We start from the raw sequence: 15704 nt of genomic DNA, 5'->3' as shown, positions 1-15704 counted from the left end.
GTTGAATTTGCACAAGTTTGCACAAAGCACTTGCACTTAAAGGAGACTGTTGTTTATTTATGGACTTGAATATTTATATCTTTTTATTTTTGATGGATTTCAATATGTATATTTAATCTATAGAGGCCGGATTCATTCTGATATAACGTATGTTACAGCTTTCTCTGTAGTGTGTTTACTACTATATATATTTTTTGTTTATTCTAAAGTTTATTCCCATGTGATCAGGAGAGGGTACCCTCTTTTTGGTCTAGGTATACTCTCTTATTTTCTTGTATATCATTTTGTTTATTATTAGGGTGGTTCACTTATATCACCTCTGGAGAGTGTTTACTTATTTGCACATTTATAAGACGCACTTGGCACTATGATCAATTCACAGTTTTTTGGCTTTGCACTCAATTGAAGCAGTTGTGTTTCCGTGGAGGTTTTCAATTGACTCTGTAGTGCGTTTTACTTTTTTTTTTTTTTCTGCACTTTATCAAAATAGTAATCTTTTAAGAGACTGTTTTTAGTTACTTACCTTTGTTCACTTGATTTTTCACCTCTGTGGTGTGTTTATTTTATTTAATGTAGCACTTTGCACTTTTTGATACCATTCAGTAGACATTTATAGATATATATTTTTATATTACACTATTGATTTATGTAACTAGGCATTATACTTATCACCCTCAGAGGGTTATTTAATATAGGGGCAGCGCAATACCAACATATCTTTAGTTTCATATTAAGTGGATACGGCGTGATCCATTCCGGTAGTAGCAGCAGCCCCTGACATTTGATAGATCACCAGTGGTAGCGCAGGAATAAAACACTATCATTTGGACTGGCTGACTACTCGATCCGGTTACTGGACTCTGGCTATGCTTTGACTACGCTTTTTCTATTTACCATTTTATTTTTATTCAATAAACAAGTGTGATTTAATTGTACTTCTGTCTCATTCTGATTCATGGTTTCTGACAGTAGTCGAAGGCCATGAATTCAGAAGATACAGTCAATCCACTTGTTGGTAATATTTTTTCCAGATTGGATGAGCAAGATCACCACATGGATCAGTTTACGCACGGCTCACCTGGAATCCCCCACGGTGGCTGCTCCGGTACAACCTGAGTCGCAGGCCGTCCCTGCTGCTGCGCCAGTCTCTGTGCAGGCACCCGCCTCGAGTATTATCCCTATAAGAGGTATGTCTGGTTCCGCTCCGCTTCCCCAGTGATTTGGGGGCGATCCAGTTCAATGCAGAGGGTTTCTCAGTCAGGTTGAGATATACTTTGAGATGCTGCCCCAGGCGTTTCCCATGGACAGAAGCAAAGTAGGTTTCGTGATATCTTTGCTTTCTGAGAGAGCCTTGGCCTGGGCTAACCCTCTATGGGAGACACAAAAACCTGTTGTCTTGAGCTACCCTGACTTTGTGGCCTACTTTAAAAGGGTATTTGACATTCCCGCACGCTCCGTTTCTGCTGCCAAGTGCCTCATGTCCATCAGAGTACGAGAACCATTGCCTACTACGCCATTGAATTCCGTACTCTGGCAGCAGAGGTTGCTTGGAACAATGAGGCCCTCGTGGCTGCTTTTTCTCATGGTCTCTCGGATTCCATCAAGGTTGCCCGACATATATCTACTGAGCTGGAGAGCTTGATCTCGTTTGCCATACTCATTGACTACAGACCCAGATAAAGACTCTTTCTTTTTGCGGAAGCCTCCTCTATGTTTGCCTCCAAACTTTGCAGTCCTACCCATGCCTCCCTCACCTCCCATGCCTCCTGGTACCGAGTTGGTCAGTGAAGATGAACCCATGCACCTTGGCTTCACACGTCTCTCTGTGGATGAGAGAGCCTTTAGGAGGAGGCAGAGATTGTGCCTTTATTGTGGCCAGGCACTTTTTGAAGTCTTGTCCTACTTGTCCAGGGAACGCCCGAACCTTGAGGTCCTGTCATGGACAGACCTTAGGTGGCATTGTTTCGTCCCCAGTTATCCAGAAACATAAGCCCCTGGTTTCGGTCACCCTTTCTTAGGCTGAGTTGTCCATCGAGATACAGGCTCTAATCGACTCTGGGGCTGAAGGCCTGTTCATTGATACTGCATTTGTTTTGCAGCACTCGATTCCGTTGCAGCTGCATGAAACTCCATTTGTCATTGAGGCTCTTGACGGGAGACCTTTACAGCCTGCCCATGTGACTCATGAGATGGTTCTGTTGTCCATAGCCGTAGGGGCTCTTCACCATGAGATAATCCAATTCCAAGTTATTTCCTCACCCAGGTTTCCGCTGGTTATTGGTTATCCTTGGTTACAGAGGCACAACCCCTCTTCTGATTGGCTCCGTGCTGAGGTTCTCTCCTGGTCACCACAATGCAGTGAGACATACTTCCTGAAGGTATCCAAGGTCCTGTGCACCTCTTCACTCTCCTCCCTGCCGGCAGAGTACCGTGATTTTAGCGATCTCTTTGACAAAGGTCAAGCCGGTAGTTTGCCTCCACACCGGTCTTATGATTGCGCAACTGATCTTCAACCTGGTGCCATACCTCCCCGTGGTCGGGTTTACCCTTTGTCGTTCTTGAAGGATAATGCCATGGAGGAGTCATTTCCACTGTTGGTTTTTTCGATGGACCCAGAGAAACTTTCGGGTAGTCCTACAGTGGCCTCGACCCATGGGTCTACATCCTCTGCAGCATTTCCTGGGCTTTGCCAACTACTATCGGAAGTTTATTGGTAACTTCTCGTCTCTGGTCAAGCCCCTGACTGATATGACCAGAAAGGGCGGCAATCCACAGAGTTGGTCTCTGGAGTCCATTAAGGCCTTTGAGACTCTCAAGGTTGCCTTTGTGTCTGCTCCTGTGTTGGCACATCCTGATCCTACATTGCCTTTTATTCTAGAAGTTAATGCTTCTGAGATGGGAGTTGGCACCCTTCTGTCTCAACGTCCTAACTCTGAGGAGCACTATGCATCCATGTGGCTACTTTTCCAAGAAATTGTCACCTGCTGAGTGCAATTATGAGATTGGTGACAGAGAGCTGTTGGCGATCATTTTAGCCCTGATAGAATGGAGACATCTCCTTGAAGGTACCACTGTGCCTGTTCTTATACTTACTCACCATAAGAATCTTACATTCCTGTCTGAGGCTAAGCGCCTCTCTCCCAGAAGGGCGAGAAGGGCTGTTTTCTTGTCGAGTTTTAATTACATTGTCTCATTCTTACCCGATACTAAGAATGTAAGGGCTGATGTATTGTCACGAAAATTTTCTTCCACTTCCAAGTCGGAGTCAGTTCCGGTTCCTATGATTCCTCCTGGTTGTATCTTGGCTACGGTTCGCACCAGTCTTACTTCTCCTTTGGGTGACAAAATTCTTGCTGCTCAGGTCCACGCTCCTCCTGATAAACCTTGTGACCGCTGCTTTGTCCCAGAGAGTCTCCGTACTGCCATGATCCAGACCTACCATTCTCCCAAGGCAGCTGGCCATCCTGGGAAGAATCAACTCATTTGGGCCATTTCCCAACAATTCTGGTGGCCTAGTCTATGGGCTGATGTTACTGCCTTCGTAGCTGCCTGTCTCATGTGTGCTCAGATTAAGACTCCACTAAACCTTCCTGTGGGCCTCCTACAACCCATACCAAATAGAGAGAGGCCCTGGACCCACCTGTCAATGGATTTCATTGTGGAGTTGCCCAGCTCCCAAGGCAACACTGTTATTCTTATGGTGGTTGACCGGTTCTCAAAGATGTGTCATTGTATTCCACTTAAGAATTTGCATACTTCCAAAGGAACTGGCTTTCATCTTTGCTCGGGAAATCTTAAGCTTACATGGGCTACCCAAGGTGATTGTCTCGGACAGGGGCAGTCAGTTTGTCTCCCAGTTCTGGCGAGCTTTTTGTGCACAGTTGGGAATCCAGCTTGCTTTCTCTTCTGCGTATCACCCCCAGTCTAATGGGGCCGCAGAGCGAGCCAATCAGTCCTTGAAGCAATTCCTATGTTGCTCTATTTCTGACCACTATAACAACTGGTAAGACATATTACCATGGGCAGAGTTTGCTCACAACAGTGCCTTGAATTCTGCCTCCCAATTGTCTCCATTTATGGCGAATTATGGTTTCCAACCTTCCATGTTGCCTGTCATTTGTTACCCAGAGCTGCAGAGTATTCCTGCATTAGAGGAGCATCTCCGTGGTCTTCGTTCCACTTGGGTACAAGTCCAGGAGGCTTTGCATCATGCTAATGATAGATACAGACTCCATGCCTGCCTGCGCCTTCCTACCAGGTTGGGGACAGGGTCTGGCTGTCATCTCGCAACCTCCGACTTTGTGTTCCCTCACTGAAGTTTGCACCTCAGTTTATTGGGCCTTTCTGTATCCTTCGCAGGATAACCCAGTAGCTTACGCGTTGGACCTTCCTCCTACTATGCGCATCTCAAATCTGTTTTATGTCTCCTTATTGAAACCATTGGTCTGCAACCGATGTACCACCTCAGTGCCGCGTCCTTGCCCTATTCAGGTTGAGAACCATGAGGAGTATGAAGTACAATCCATTGTTGACTCCCGTAGGTTCTGTGGGCGCATATGGTACCTGGTGCTTTGGAAGGGGTACGGTCCGGAGAAACGCTCCTGGGTTTCATCCTCGGACGTACATGCCCCTGTCCTCCTCCGCGAGTTCCATCGATGGTTTCCCCTTAAGCCCGGTGGTCCTCCGAGGGAGAGGGGTCATTGAGGAGGGGGTACTATCAGGGCTGGCTTAACCCTTCCTTCTCTGGGCTTGCTGCTCAGCTGTCTGGCTAATTGTCAGCTCTCATCTCTCTCCACAGTTACCAACTGTTCCTGATCATGCTCGTCTGACCTGCCTACTTAAAGCTGTCCAGCTCACTTGAACTATGCCTTCGCCTTGGTCACATCACAAGAAACCATCTCCTGTGGTTCTGTTTAAAGATTGGCTTGCTGACATCCCTTCTGGCTCCTTATCCTGCTTGCTGTTGCTCTACTTAGATCCATGACTTCTGGCCTGGCTGATTACCCGATCTGGTTATTGAACTCTGGCCTGGCTGACTCGATCCAGTTACTGGACTCTGGCTATGCTTTGACTACGCTTTCTCTATTTACCTTTTTATTTTTATTCAATAAACAAGTGTGATTTAATTGTACTTCTGTCTCGGTCTGATTCATGGTTTCTGACAAGATGGTGGAGATGGTCCACATATTGAAAAGGGCCAACTGTGATGGCAAGAATGGACCATACCCAAACCCCAAAGACCAAAATCATTTCATCCCAATATAGGCCTCAATCTAAAATCAGTATAGGCCACTGATGTATCAAAGTTAAGATGTTACCTTTTGTTAGAACATTCTCTCTCCTTCCTCAGTACACCGAACGTACGTATGACACACGCGTCTTAACTTTACTGCGCATGTGTGAAACTCCACCCGCATTGCCCGCCCCTGACGTTCTTTCTCGAAGATTCCCCGCCCCTTCTCTTTCTTCGCAGTTGGAGAGGAACATGGGGTAGAAACTATAGGTGGTTAATACTAGTAGTAACAAGGAGGAAAGCCCGGAGGCCGAAACTTGCCGATCCAGGAGGAGGTTTAAGGCCTCCAATATGTCCTTTGAGGAGATGAATTGACATATTGAAGAGGGCTGACTATGATGGAAAGAATGGGCCGTACCCAAACCCCAATCTGCGGAAGGCGAAACTTATGATAAAAGTGGTGAAGAGTCTGCGGCAGAAATTTGGGATACAATGCTCCAAGGAGCATTTAAGGAAACGCTGGTCAGAGCTAAAATTAAGGGAGCAGGATCAGTACAGAAGGATAAAGAAAGTGTTTCAAAAAAGTAAGTATTTTTCATGTGTTCTTATTATAATTATTAACTTGCATGCTGCTCCATGTGCTTTTCTTTACTGTTGTACAGTTTGAAATGGCTACTTTAATGTTTGTGGGCACAGTAATCGTTTGTGGGAAACATTGTTAGTTTGCCAACTAAATACAATGTTTTTAGCTGATACAGGGTAAACTATATTTGGTCATGCTAATTTGTATTAAAAGAAGTTTAGAATATTGTTGTCTAGATGTCTTTGAAACTAGAATGAATTGCAACCTTGATTCAGTGTAATGTAAGGAGAGGACTGTCATGGACATACGACTCCTAGACCTGCAACAGGGCTCAGGCGCATCCTGGCCAACAGGCTTCCAGCTGGGCCAATGCACATGTGTCGATCGCAGAGACAATGCACGTGTGCACAGTAATGCGGCTTTGGCGCCTAGTGGCCTTTAAAAGGGGCTCCCACCGTTCAGCTCTTGCTGTCTGATCTGCAGCTCATGCTGAAACCCAATCCTGAACCTGCATCTGCTCCAGTGTTAACCCGGCTCTCCTGATCTTGCTGCTGTCGCCAATCCTGACCCCTTGACTTGCCTTTGACCTGCTCTGTGTACAGGTTTGTCCGATTTCCTGTTGCCAATCCTGCCTGAACTTTGGCCATTCTCTGCCTGCTGCTTCTGTCTGATTGATCCGCTGTTACGACCTGGCTTGTCTTGCCCTGCTCCTGCCTGCTGTCCTGCACTTGTGTACACTAGACTACAGTCATAGTCATAGTTAGTCAGGTTGAAAAAAGACACATGTCCATCAAGTTCAACCACAAAAAAAAAAAAAAATTTATAATATCATACAATCCCATATACCCAATTCTATACCCACAGTTGATCCAGAGGAAGGCAAAAAACCCCAGCAGAGCATGATCCAATTTGCTAAAGCAGGGGAAAAAATTCCTTCCTGATCCCCCCAAGAGGCAATCAGATTTTCCCCGGATCAACTTTATCTATAAATGTTAGTACCCAGTTATATTATGTACACTTAGGAAATAATCCAGGCCCTTCTTAAAGCAATCCACTGAGCTGGCCAGAACCACCTTAGCAGGGAATCTATTCCACATTTTCACAGCTCTTACTGTGAAGAAACCTTTCCCTATTTGGAGATGAAATCTCTTTTCCTCTAGACATAAAGAGTGCCCCCTTGTCCTCTTTGTTCACTGTAAAGTGAATAACTCAACACCAAGTTCACTATATGGACCCCTTATATATTTGTACATGTTGATCATATCCCCCTTAATCTTCTCTTATCAAGAGAGAATAAATTCAGTTCCTCTAATCTTTCCTCATAGCCGAGTTCCTCCATGCCTCTTATCAGTTTGGTTGCCCTTCTTAGCACTTTCTCCAGTTCCCCGATATCCTTTTTGAGAACTGGTGCCCAAAACTGAACGGCATATTCCAGATGAGGTCTTACTAATGATTTGAACAGGGGCAAAATTATATCTCTCTCTCTGGAGTCCATACCTCTCTTAATACAGGAAAGGACTTTGCTTGCTTTGGAAACCGCAGCTTGGCATTGCATGCTATTATTGAGCTTATGATCTACCAAAACCCCCAGATCCTTCTCCACTATGGATTCCCCCAGTTGTACTCCCCCCTAGCATGTATGATGCATGCATATTCTTAGCCCCCAAGTGCATAACTTTACATTTATCAACATTAAACCTCATCTGCCACATAGTCGCCCAATTAGACAGAGCATTGAGGTCAGCTTGTAAATTGGAGACATCCTGTAAGGAGGTTATTCCACTGCATAACTTGGTGTCATCTGCAAAGACAGAAATGTTACTTTTGATCCTAGACCCAATATCATTTATAAAGATATTAAAAAGTAAGGGTCCCAGCACTGAACCTTGGGGTACACCACTGATAACCTTAGACCATTCAGAGTAAGAATCATTAACCACGACTCTCTGAATTCTGTCTTTTAGCCAGTTTTCTATCCATTTACAAATTGATAATTCCAAACCTGTAGACTTTACCTTACACATGAGCCGTGTGTGCGGAACTGTATCGAAAGCTTTCACAAAATCCAAGTATACCACGTCCACCGCCACCCCTCTGTCCAAGGTTTTACTTACTACCTCATAAAAACAAATCAGGTTTGTCTGACAACTTCTGTCTTTCATGAATCTAGGCTGTCTGTTGCTTAAAATATTTTTTTCCTGCAAGAACTCGTCTATGTGGTCTTTTATTAATCCCTCCAGTATCTTCCCAACTATAGAAGTTAAACTAACAGGTCTATAGTTACTTGGTAAAGACTTTGTTCCCTTTTTAAAAATAGGCACCACATTGGCTGTGCGCCAATCCAGTGGTACTGTCACGTATCAGATAAGACCAGAACTGTGTGGACTGCAACAGAGGAAACCCAAACGTGTATAAGTGAAATATGATTTATTAAAGAAAGTGAAAGTGAATAATATAAATACAACCACACAGTGCAATAAACCAACCAACAAAGACCCCCAAACAACAACAGACAGATATGTACAATAAATGGGAAATGCAAGGACCGTAAACGGTAGGCAGGCCAGGGTCATACACAGAGGATCAGCAAATAAACAAGGGCAGTCCAGAATCAGAGTCACAAGCCAGGCCAAGGTCATACACGGGGAGATCAGCAAATGGGGTAAGGAACACAGGACAGGGAGAGGATGGACGGATCAGACTGCAGGACAGGTATAATGGTAACAGGTGGGACAGGGTAGGGACCAGGACAGGGAAACAGGATCAGAACCACGGGTCACAGGTTCAGGGCACAGGAATAGGTTCAGAATCAGGATCACCAGCAGCAGGTCAGGGCACAAGGAACAATACCAAGGCGAGGTGTGTGTGCACCTGCCGGGTATTTATAATGGCTGCTGTCAGTCATGTGACGCCTGACTGTAGAATGCAATACCTGCTCCACACTGCCAGGATCCCTCCGCTGGTGGACACCAGTACTGCGGACCAAAGATTACATAATTCCAGCAGGAGACACCTGCTGGTGGATCGCAGTACTGCATGCCAAATGATTGATATTACCAGCGGAGGGAACCTTTCCTGACAGGTACTATTCCTGTCATTAATGAGTCCCTAAAAATTAGATACAATGGCTTTGAAATTACAGAGCTCAATTCTTTTATGATCCGTGGGTGGATGCCATCAGGTCCAGGTGCTTTATCCACCTTAATTCTGTCCAAATATTTATGGACCATATCACTTTTGAGCTATTGTGGATTTGGGGCTGCGTCACTACCACCCCCATTATAGACATGAGCTCCCCCATGCTCCAGAGCTGAAGAAAGTATTTAATAAGTTAGCCTTCTCTTTGTCCCCAGTCACCCACTCCAGATTATTTTGTAAAGGGCCTACATGCTCAGACTTGACCTTTTTACTATTAATATATTTGAAGAATTTTCTGGGGTTTGTCCTACTATTTTTTGCAATCTGTCTTTAATTTTTGAATTATTGCATCCTTGATTTCCTTTTTACAAATTCTGTTATATTCTTTGTAACATTTAAATGACACTAGCGTTCCTTCTGTCCTGCATCCGTGTACACCTGCCTACTGCTGCACATGCCTACAGTCCTGCATCCATGCACACCTGCCTGCTGCTGCACCTGCCTACAGTCTTGCATATGTGTGCATCTGCCTGCTGCTTGTTATCGTTCCTGCATCCACAGCAACCAAGCCTGTTCCTGTCTCTGCCAAGCAGACATCATCTTCAGCCAAGCAAACCCTGCAGGCTCTCATACCCCACTGTGCTCCAAGGGTCACTGTTCCCACTGCAGTGATCCCGGAACCAGAGCGTATGAGAGGTCTCCCCCTGCACATCAGGCTCACCTCCAAGGTACGTGTCAGTATCAGACAGCCATGCCTGAGCCTGCAAGAGGGACCTCCATTGCTGATGAAATTTAAAAACCAAATTGATGCATCAACTCACATACCCTCCAAAATGTGCATCACCACTGCGCTGCTATTACCCAATCCTATACCCTCAGCCGCTACTTAAACAAACGTAATATCAAATCAGTGCAATAATTTTCAAAAACCAAAAAATTGTGTGACACGTAGCGCTTAATAGGTGAATGCTTAACCTCACCCTAACTGAAAATAAAAATAGAAATACCAGTAACATTCACATGTATACCATTAAATATATATGTTATCAGTGTTAAACATTAATTAATATATATATATATATATATATATATATATATATATATATATATATATATATATATATAATCAGTGCTAAATTTATAAAAATATATATAAATAAATATTCCAAAATCTCCCAGTGCAATTAAATCACATAAATATTCAAAATTAATTGAAATAAATAAAAATCATAAAGAAAATACAAAATTTTAAATATATATATCACTCCAAATAAATAAAATCCAATAAGTGAAGTCCACGTGAAAAAATAATGATCAGTGTCCACAAAAATTTAAATTGCTCCTTCACCACACCAGCTGTGATCATGAAGACCCCCCGTTGTGGGTGCACTCACCGGCTCATAAGCCTCACACTCACGTGTTCGGCAAGACAATCTTTATATCCTCTAAATAGATGCCAACTGCATACCACCAAACTTGCAGAGCTCATGCGTCTTGATCCCTTCTCATCAGGTCATATAAGTATATACATGAAAAAATAAACGATCAAGCCCAAATAAAAAATCCACTCCACACTTGAGGTATCTTGGGGCATTGGTGGTCACGGCGGACCTTTAACTAGAAAAAAAAATTGCTTCCTTCCCACCCCTCCTCACACTCGGTTCAAGGAGATTGCTGGAAACACCCACACTGGCCTCTAATCAGCTGTGCGAGACTGAGTGTGAGGAGGGGTGAGAAGGAAGCAATTTGTTTTTCTAGTTAAAGGTCCGCTGTGACCACCAATGCCCCAGGATACCTCAAGTGTTCAAGTGTGGAGTGGATTTTTTATTTGGGCTTGATCGTTTATTTTTTCATGTATATACTTATATGACCTGATGAGAAGGGATCAAGACGCATGAGCTCTGCAAGTTTGGTGGTATACAGTTGGCATCTATTTAGAGCATATAAAGCTTGTCTTGCCGAACATGTGAGTGTGAGGCTTATGAGCCGGTGAGTGCACCCACAAGGGGGGTCTTCACGATCACAGCTGGTGTGGTGAAGGAGCAATTTAAATTTTTGTGGACACTGATCATTATTTTTTCACGTGGACTTCACTTATTGGATTTGATTTATTTGAATTGATATATATATTTTAAATTTTTTATTTTCTTTATAATTTTTATTTATTTCAATGAATTTTGAATATTTATGTGATTTAATTGCACTGGGAGATTTTGGAATATTTATTTATAAATATTTTTATACATTTAGCACTGATATATATATATATATATATATAATATGTTTAACACTGATTACATATATATTTAATGGTATACATGTGAATGTTACTGGTATTTCTATTTTTATTTTCAGTTAGGGTGAGGTTAAGCATTCACCTATTAAGCGCTAAGTGTCACATAATTTTTTGGTTTTTGAAAATTATTGCACTGATTTGATACTGATGAGATTTGCCAACTTCTCTTAGTCCTCACTCAAGAGGTGAAATCCCTCCAGGATGGCTATGAACGCCTAGAGAGACAAATGCAGTCCCGGACAACCACTACAAACCTTCCTCTCAGTGGGATGTCGTCAGAGGCTACCTCCACACTCCCTGTAATGATGTTGCCTCCAGAGCCAAGGGTCCCAATTTCCGGAGAAGTTCTCCGGGGATCAAAGCAAGTTTCGGGCCTTCCGCAATGCATGCGAGTTATACCTCTCCTTACTACCCTTAACCTTTTTGCAAGGAAATCACCAAGGTGGGATTTGATGTCTCACTTCTGCTAGGAGAACCACAAGCCTGGGCCCATCATCTGCTGGAATAACACCATGTTTCTCTGGACTCTTTGTCATCCTTCTTCAACGCTATGTCACTCTTATACGATGACCCCCAACGGACTTCCACTGCCAAAGCTGCTTTTAGCACGCTCCAACAAGGCCACAGAGCGGTCAAGAACTATATAACAGACTTTAGGCACTGGAGCGTAGATACCCAATGGAATCATGCAGCTAGGCTTCGTCTAGGCTTATCAGAAAGGTTAAAGGATGAATTGACTCAGGACGGTATACCAAATTCTCTGGAATCCTTGAGCACCATAACTATCCAGATAGACTGTCGTCTTTGGGAATGCAGGATGGAGAAGGTGATCCAGCAGACCCATCCAACCTGGAGGTTATCCCAAGCGGCCACAGCCACTCGTCCTGCTTTCTCCAGACCGGTCCCAGTTAATCCTGCACCAACTAAACTAACACCAAATCTTCCTAATCCTGGGCAAGTTGGACTAATAAGACCCTCATTGTACGCCGAGGAATGTTTTCATCGGCAACAGCTCAACCTTTGTCCTGCGGAGGAACCGGCCACTATGTACATTCATGTCCTGCCAAGTACCATAGATATTCATCCGTCTCCTCTCCCGGTCATCTGGCACCCTCTACCAACTCTACTCACCTGGCTCTCCCCATCTCTTTTCAGTTTCCCATAAGGACTGTGTCTGTTACTGCCATAATAGACTCTGGTGCATGCAGTTGTTTTATTGATTTGAACTTTGCCAACCAACAATGCGTCCCACTCCAGCACAGGGCTCAAGGACTTTCCATCTTCCTGGCAGATGGATCCCGTATTAAATCTAGCTAGGTGACTCAGGAGACTTCTCCACTGGCCGTGGTCACTGTCTCAAACCATAAGGAACTGCTTAAACTTGATGCTTTTGCATCCCCTCTGTTCCCGGTCATCTTGGGTCTACCGTGGCTTCAGGCCCACAACCTGCAAATTGACTGGGATTCTGGAGAGATCAAATCTCAGTCCCTCTATCAAAAACACTGTCTGCCCTTACCTCCCAAGGTATCTGCCCCTCTGCTGTACCTGGAAGCTGACTTAGCCCTTGTACACACAGTCGGACATTCCGACCACAAAATCCGTTGGATACATTCAGACGGATTTTGTCCGGAAGTGGTGTTGCATACACACGGTCAGACACAGTTGTCAGAATTTCCGGTCGACAAGAATGCGCTGGCGTAAACCGTGTACGATGGGACTAGAAAAGGGAATTTCAGCACCATGTGCAGCACCCTTTAATAGGGATGAGCTGAACACCCCCCGGTTCGGTTTGCACCAGAACTTTCAAACGGACCAAAAATTTGTGCGAACTTTAGAACCCCATTGAAGTCTATGGGACTCGAATGTTCGAAATAAAAAGTGCTAATTTTAATGGCTAATATGCAAGATATTGTCCTAAAAAGAGTTTGGGGACCAGGCTCCTTCCCCAGGGGACATGGGTCAATGCCTAAAATGTTTTTAAAAATTGAAGATTTTTCGGGAGCGCTGATTTTAATGACGATTAAAGTGAAAAAAAAGTGAAATATTCCTTTAAATATCGTGCCTCGGGGGTGTATATAGTATGCCTGTGAAGTGCCACGTGTTTCCTGTGTTTAGGACAGTCCCTGCACAAAATGACATTTAACAGAAAAAAAGTCATTTAAAACGGCTTGCAATATCTGGTTCCGGCAATATGGATGAAAATCATTGAGAAAAATGTCATGGGTAGCCCCTCCTGCCCATTACCAGCCCCTTTGGGTCTTGTACGGATATTAACCACTACAATACAGGGCACTTTTGCCCCCCTTCCTTCCCAGCCCAATTTTCAGCTTTCATCGCTCTCGCACTTTCAGTGACAATTCGCACAAATAGAGATTTATTTTGGTGGTATTTGATCACCTCTACGGTTTTTATTTTTTGCGATATAAGCGAAAAAAAGCGGAAATTTGGAAAAAAAACTATATTTTCTTTTTTCTATTTTAAAAGAAATCCAATAAAATCAAATTTTGTCATAAATTTAAGCCAAAATGTATTCTGCTACATGTTTTTGGTAAAAAAAATTCGGTTAAGTGTATAATAATTGGTTTGTGTGATCACGGACATATGTACGCAAATGATCATGTACATATGTGTGCAGGTGATCACGTACATATGTGTGCACATAATCATTGGGACAAGTGATTTTAGTGGGACATATGTGGGGGACATGTTTTTATTATTAGGGACATGTGTTTTTATTTTTTGGGGACATGTATGTTTTGGGGACATGTGTGTTATGGGGACATATGTGGGACTGTGTTTACACTGTGTGGTGTGTTGTGTGTTTACACTAGACTGAAGATCAGTGAGTAAAAAGCTGTAAAAAACAGCTCATACTCACTGATCATCAGCCGGCTGCAGCAATCTGCTCTCCTCTCCTCAGCGATGACTTCTGTGAGAGGAGAGGAGGAGCCGATTGCCTAGCAACCGGCTGTTTGTTTACATCACATGACGGCCGTGATTGGACACGGCCGTCATGTGATCAGGAGGGCCAATCACAGAGCCCTCCTACCGATCTGAGATGCGCCGTGTCCCGGTGACACTATCCTGAACGTCCTATCAGGAGTAGACGGCTCCCACCCGGCCGTATATATGCATTGGCCGGGTGGGAAGTGGTTAAGGGCAGCCCCGTACCCCCAAAAAAATGAAAGGTGTGGGCCCCCCAGGCCCTATATACTCAGAACAGCAGTATACAGGCGGTGCAAACAAGACAGGGACTGTGTAGGTTTGTTGTGTTAAGTAGAATCTGTTTGTAATTTTGAACTGGTGGATTTTTAAAGTGTAGCTCCAGTCAAAAAATCTATTTTTAAGCTTTTTGGAAAACATAGGGAAGGGTTATCACCCCTGTATAATTTTTTTGCCTATCCGTCTTTTTTCATCTCACTTCCTGTTGTGACTCTTGGTGGGCGCTGGAGTACTCTGCTGTGAACAATTAGGCACTGCTTGCTGGTGCCACAACACTGCAACCTCTCCCAGATAATCTAGTTGGAGTGTAGGAATGAGCCCTGGTGCAAAGCATTGTATCAAAAATTGTATTACATGTCCCTGTTAAACAGGAGCTGAAAAGTTGGGCCTATACGCTGCAACCTTTACCTTATACTCTAGTTGGAGTGCAGGAATGCGCCCTGCTGCAAAGCATTGCATCAACAATTGTAATTACACTCCCCTGTTAACCACTTCAATACAAGGCATTTATACAGCTTCCTTACCAGACCAATTTTTAGCTTTCAGAGCTCTCACACTTTGAATGCCAGTTACTCAGTCATGCAGCACTGTATCCAAACAAAATTTTTATCATTTTTTTCATACAAATAGAGCTTTCTTTTGGTGGTATTTAATCACCACAGGGTTTTTTATTTTTTTCGGCATAAGTGAAAAAAGAGTGAAAAATTTGAAAAAAAAACACTTTTTTTTAGTTTCTATGATAACATTTTGCAAATAAGTCATTTATGTTCATACATTTTGGCCAAAATTTATACGGCTACATCTCTGGTAAAAATAAACCAAATTAGTGGATATTATTTAGTCTCTTTGAAACTTATAGAGTCTACAAGCTATGGTGCAAATCATAAAAAATTGATCACATCTGATAACACCTGATGCACTGACATCTCATTTCTTGAGGCTCTGAAATGTCAGGAAAGTACAAATCCACCCCAAATGACCCCTTTTTGAAAAGTAGACAGTCCAAGGTATTTCGTAAGAGGCATGGTGAGTTTTTTGAAGTTGTAATTTTTTCCCACAATTCTTGGGAATAAGAAGAATGATTTTTTTTTTTTTTTTACATAATTGTCATAATAACAAGTTATTTCTCATACACAGCATATGCATACTTCCAATTACACCCCAAAATACATTCTGCAACTCTTCCCGAGTATGGCGATACCACATGTGTGGGACTTTTACACAGGCTGGCC

The sequence above is a fragment of the Lithobates pipiens genome, unplaced genomic scaffold (genome assembly GCF_037356315.1).
Source record: "Lithobates pipiens isolate NorthernLeopardFrog02 unplaced genomic scaffold, aLitPip1_a1.2 Scaffold_25, whole genome shotgun sequence".
NCBI lineage: Eukaryota > Metazoa > Chordata > Amphibia > Anura > Ranidae > Lithobates > Lithobates pipiens.
Note: the sequence above shows the minus strand (reverse complement) of the source record.